This window comes from Arachis ipaensis, chromosome B10 (assembly GCF_059453495.1).
Source record: "Arachis ipaensis isolate K30076 ecotype BB chromosome B10, ASM5945349v1, whole genome shotgun sequence".
Classification (NCBI taxonomy): Eukaryota; Viridiplantae; Streptophyta; class Magnoliopsida; order Fabales; family Fabaceae; genus Arachis; species Arachis ipaensis.
Window position 1 is genome coordinate 120335647 of NC_142435.1, and position 6024 is coordinate 120341670.

At 36.4% G+C, this 6024-nt stretch overlaps 1 non-coding gene across 1 annotated transcript; it reads right to left on the reverse strand.

Annotated features, from left to right (window-relative positions):
• Positions 1-5547: 5547 nt before the first annotated feature.
• LOC148581495 (small nucleolar RNA R71) lies at positions 5548-5655 on the reverse strand. Its single transcript, XR_015896413.1, has one exon. It is a non-coding gene; the product is annotated as a small nucleolar RNA R71 (small nucleolar RNA).
• Between the last annotated feature and the right edge of the window lie 369 nt (positions 5656-6024).

Here is a 6024-nt window from a genome sequence, read left to right on the forward strand (position 1 = left end):
TCTGAACGCCAGAACTGTGCTTCTTTTGGGCGTTCAACGCCAGTTCCTTGCTTGTTTCTGGCGTTGAACGCCAGTCCTGAGCATGGTCTGGGCGTTCAGCGCCAGCCTTCCACCCAATTTCTGGTGTTTTAACGCCAGAATTATTTTTTCCTGGGCTCTTACTGTCCTCAGATGGATTTTGGGTGGTTTTCTCATTTATTGGTTTCCTGCTGCCTTGAGGTGGGGTATTTAATATTTTCCCACTTCTTAATTGAACTTCTTGGCATTCTTCTGTTATTTGTTTTGACAGCTGCTCTTTTGTTTGCTTCAATTGTTCTTCCATTTTTATATTAGCCATCCTTGTCTCTTGTAGTCTATCTTTGAATTTGGCTAATTGCTGTGTTAGAAAGTCCAATTGTTGATTGAATTCAGCAGCTTGTTCTACAGGACTGAGTTCAGCAATTATTGTTTTAGCCTCTTCTTTCATGGAAGGGTCACTGCTTAAGTACAGATGCTGATTTCTGGCAACTGTATCAATGAGCTCTTGAGCTTCTTCAATTGTCTTTCTCATGTGGATAGATCCACCAGCTGAGTGATCTAGAGAAATCTGAGCCCCTTCTGTGAGCCCATAATAGAAGATGTCTAACTGAACCCACTCTGAAAACATTTCAGAGGGGCATTTTCGTAGCATCTCTCTGTATCTCTCCCAAGCATCATAAAAAGATTCATTATCTCCTTGTTTAAAGCCTTGGATGTCCAGCCTTAGCTGTGTCATCCGTTTTAGAGGAAAGTATTGATTCAGGAATTTTTCTGTCAGCTGTTTCCATGTCCTTATGCTAGCCTTAGGTTGGTTATTTAACCACCTCTTGGCTTGGTCTTTTACAGCAAATGGAAATAGTAATAATCTGTAGACATCCTAATCTACTTCCTTATCATGTACTGTGTCAACAATTTGTAAAAACTGTGCCAGAAACTCTGTAGGTTCTTCCTGTGGAAGACCAAAACACTGGCAGCTTTGCTGCACCATGATAATGAGCTGAGGATTCAACTCAAAGCTACTGACTCCAATGGAGGGTATGCAGATACTACTCCCATATGAAGCAGTAGAGGGGTTAGCATATGACCCCAGAGTCCTTATGGATTGTTCATTTCCGCTTAGATCCATGATGGAGAAAGGGAGATGATGTAAAATAGAGAAGAAATATTTTTATTTATTTAATTATTTATTTATTTCGAAATTAAAATAAATTAAAATAAAATAAATAAAAATAGGTGAAGATTTTTGAAAAAATGAGGAGAGAGAAAGTAGTTAGGAAGTTTTGAAAAAGATATGATTTTTTTTGAAAAGGATTTTAAATTTTGAAATAGAAAAAATCTGAATTTTTAAAATTGATTTTCGAAAAATTACTTTAAAATAGAGGGAAAATATATTTTTGAATTTAATGAGGAAAGAGAAAAACAATAAAATAACATAAGATCTAAAATTTTTTAGATCTAATGCTCCTTGTTTTTGAAAATTTTGGAGGGAAAACACCAAGGAACACCAAACTTAAAAATTTTAAGATCAAGACACAAGGAAAACTCAAGAACGCCTTGAAGACTCACAAGAACAACAAGAACATGAAGAAGGAACACCAAACTTAAAATTGTTAGAAAACCAAACTAAAATTTTCGAAAATTATAGAAAGATTAACAAGAAAACACCAAACTTAAAGTTTGGCACAAGATCAAGAAAAATTATTTTTGAAAAAGATTTTTAATAAAACCGGTGCCCAATCATCAAGAACATAGACCAATGCTCTAGCCAATTGAGCTGTAAATGTAACACTTGTTTTGAAGAAGTATATTTAATAACTAAGAAAAAATATTTTTTTGAAAATTTTTTTTGAAAAGAATATAAAAGACTCTGACCCAAAAGACAAAATTTTCCTAATCTAAGCAACAGGATTCACCGTCAGTTGTTCAAACTCAAACAATCCCCGGCAACGGCGCCAAAAACTTGGTGCACGAAATTGTAATGTCAATGTTCACATTACTCTCTTACAACTTCGCACAACTAACCAGCAAGTGCACTAGGTCGTCCAAGTAATACCTTACGTGAGTAAGGGTCGAATCCCACGGAGATTGTTGGTTTGAAGCAAGCTATGGTTATCTTATTATTCTTAGTCAGGATGCCAACAACAGTGTTTTTCAAGTTCAATTGTAAAAAGTGAGAGGGCATAAATATAAATACTTATTGTGCAATGATGGAGAATATGTTGGAGTTTTAGAGATGCTTTGTCTTCTGAAATTCTGCTTTCCTCTGTTTTCTGATTCACGCACGCAAGTCCTCCTATGGCAAGCTATGTGTTGGTGGATCACCGTTGTCAATGGCTACCATCCATCCTTCCAGTGAAAAGGGTCCAGGTGCGCTGTTACCGCACGGCTAATCATCTGCAGATTCTCAATCGTACCGAAACAGGATTTACTATCTTTTTGCGTCTGTCACTACGCCCAGCACTCGCGAGTTTGAAGCTCGTCACAGTCATTCAATCCCTGAATCCTACTCGGAATACCACAGACAAGGTTTAGACTTTCCAGATTCTCTTGAATGCTGCCATCAATCTAGCTTATACCACGAAGATTCTGATTAAGAGATCCAAGAGATATTCATTCATTCTATGGTGGAACGGAAGTGGTTGTCAGGTATGCATTCGTGGGGGAATGATGATGATTGTCACGTTCATCACATTCATGTTGAAGTGCGAATGGATATCTTAGATAGGAACATGCATGTTTGAATGGAAAACAGAAATACTTGCATTAATTCATCGAGACACAGCAGAGCTCCTCACCCCCAACAATGGAGTTTAGAAACTCATGCTGTCAGAGAGTACAAAGTTCAGATCTAAAATGTCATGAGATACAAAATAAATCTCTAAAAGTTGTTTAAATACTAAACTAGTAACCTAGGTTTACAGAAAATGAGTAAACTATGATAGATAGTGCAGAAATCCACTTCTGGGGCCCACTTGGTGTGTGCTGGGGCTGAGACTAAAGCTTCTCATATGCCTGGGCTGTTTTGGGCGTTCAACGCCAGGCTGTAACCTGTTTCTGGCGTTGAACTCCAACTTGTAACATGTTTCTGGCGTTGGACGCCAGACTGCAACATGGAACTGGCGTTGAACGCCAGTTTACATCGTCTATCATTGAGCAAAGTATGGACTATTATATATTGCTGGAAAGCCCTGGATGTCTACTTTCTAACGAAATTGGAAGAGCGTCAATTGGACTCCTGTAGCTCCAGAAATTCCATTCCGAGTGCAAATGCTATTGGATTCTGACCCTACTGCACTCGAAGTAGATTTTCTAGAGTTACAGAATCCCAATTGGTGCTTTCTCAATTGTGTTTGAAAGTAGACATCTTGGGCTTTCCAACAATATATAATAGTCCATGCTTTGTCCGAGATTTGATGGCCCAAACTGGCATTCAAACACCCACCTGAGACCCTTTTCTGGAGTAAAACGCCAGAACTGGAGTTAAACGCCCAAACTGGCACCCAAGCTGGCGTTTAACTCCAAGAATGGCCTATGCACGTGAAAGCTTCAATGCTCAGTCCAGGCACACACCAAGTGGGCCCCAAAAGTAGATTTCTGCACTATCTGCACTTAGTTACTTATTTTTTGTAATCCTTAGTAACTAGTTTAGTATAAATAGCACTTTTTACTATTGTATTCGCATACTTTATCATACTTTTATATACGGGGAGACTTTATCATCTCTTATGTTACATTTGGGAGGCTGGCCATTCGGTCATTGATGAGCGGATAATTTATACGCTTTTTGGCATTGTTTTTAGTATATTTTTAGTAGAATCTAGTTACTTTTAGGGATGTTTTTAATAGATTTTATGTTAAATTCATATTTCTGGACTTTACTATGAGTTTGTGTGTTTTTCTGTGATTTCAGGTATTTTCTGGCTGAAATTGAGGGACTTGAGCAAAAATCAGATTCAGAGGTTGAAGAAGGACTGCTGATGCTGTTGGATTCTGACCTCCCTGCACTCAAAGTGGATTTTCTGGAGCTAAAGAACTCAAAATGGCGCGCTTCCAATTGCGTTGGAAAGTAGACATCCAGGGCTTTCCAGCAATATATAATAGTCCATACTTTGGCTAAGAATAGACTACGTAAACTGGAGTCAAATCAAATTTTCAATTTGAAAATCTTATCTTTTTCAAAATCTTTTTCAAAAATCAAATCTTTTTCAAAATTCTTAGTTATTTTCGAAAATTCCAAAAATATTTTTCAAAAATCATTTTCTTATTTTTATACCAAATTTTCGAAAATAACAATAGCAATTAATGTTTTGATTCGAAAATTTCAAGTTTGTTAATTACTTGTTAAGAAAGATTCAAACTTTAAGTTCTAGAATCATATCTTGTGATTTCCTGTGAATCAAGTCATTAATTGTGATTTTAAAAATCAAATCTTTTTCAAAACTAATTTCAATCATATCTTTTCAAAAATATCTTCTTATCTTATCTTTTCCAAAAATATCTTTTCAAAATATCTTTTCTAACTTCCTAACTTCTTATCTTTTCAAAATTTGTTTCAACTAACTAACTAACTTTTTGTTTGTTTCTTAACTTTTTCAAAACTACCTAACTAACTCTCTCTCTCTAATTTTCGAAAATATCTTCCCTCTTTTTCAAAAATTTCTTTTTAATTAACTAATTATTCTTATTTTTATTTTTAATTTTAAAAAATTTTTCGAAAAAAAAATACTGACAATTTTCAAAAACTATTTTCGAAAATCACTAACTCTTTTTCAAAATAATTTTCGAAAATTATTCCTCCCCTATCTTATTCTATTTATTCATTCATATCCTAACATCTCATCTCACATCTCTGCCATCCTCACAGTTGTGTTTCTTCCATTATATTACATTCTTTGTCTCCCCCTCTTCTTCTACTCACACAGGGATCCCTATACTGTGGTATAAAGGATCTCTATTATTATTATTATTATTTTTCTGTGCCTTCTTCTTTGTCATATGAGCAGGAGCAAGGACAAGAATATTCTTGTTGAAGCAGATCCGGAACCTGAAAGGACTCTGAAGAGAAAATTAAGAGAAGCTAAAATACAACAATCTAGAGATAACCTTTCAGAAATTTTCGAACAGGAAGAGGAGATGGCAGCCGAAAATAATAATAATGAAAGGAGGATGCTTGGTGACTTTACTGCACCTAATTCCAATTTACATGGAAGAAGCATCTCCATTCCTGCCATTGGAGCTAACAACTTTGAGCTGAAACCTCAATTAGTTTCTCTGATGCAGCAGAATTGCAAGTTTCATGGACTTCCATCTGAAGATCCTTTTCAGTTCTTAACTGAATTCTTGCAGATATGTGATACTGTTAAGACTAATGGAGTAGATCCTGAAGTCTACAGGCTCATGCTTTTCCCTTTTGCTGTAAGAGACAGAGCTAGATTATGGTTAGATTCTCAACCCAAAGACAGCCTGAACTCTTGGGATAAGCTGGTCACGACTTTCTTAGCCAAGTACTTTCCTCCTCAAAAGCTGAGCAAGCTTAGAGCTGATGTTCAAACCTTCAGACAAAAAGAAGGTGAATCCCTCTATGAAGCTTGGGAAAGATACAAACAGTTGACCAAAAAGTGTCCTTCTGACATGCTTTCAGAATGGACTATCCTGGATATATTCTATGATGGTTTATCTGAGCTATCAAAAATGTCACTGGACACCTTTGCAGGTGGATCCATTCACCTAAAGAAAACGCCTGCAGAAGCTCAAGAACTCATTGACATGGTTGCAAATAACCAGTTCATATACACTTCTGAAAGGAATCCTGTGAATAATGGGACGCCTATGAAGAAGGGAGTTCTTGAAGTTGATACTCTGAATGCCATATTGGCTCAGAATAAAATATTGACTCAGCAAGTCAATATGATTTCTCAGAGTCTGAATGGAATGCAAGCTGCATCCAACAGTACTCAAGAGGCTTCTCATGAAGAAGCAGCTTATGATCCTGAGAACCCTGCAATA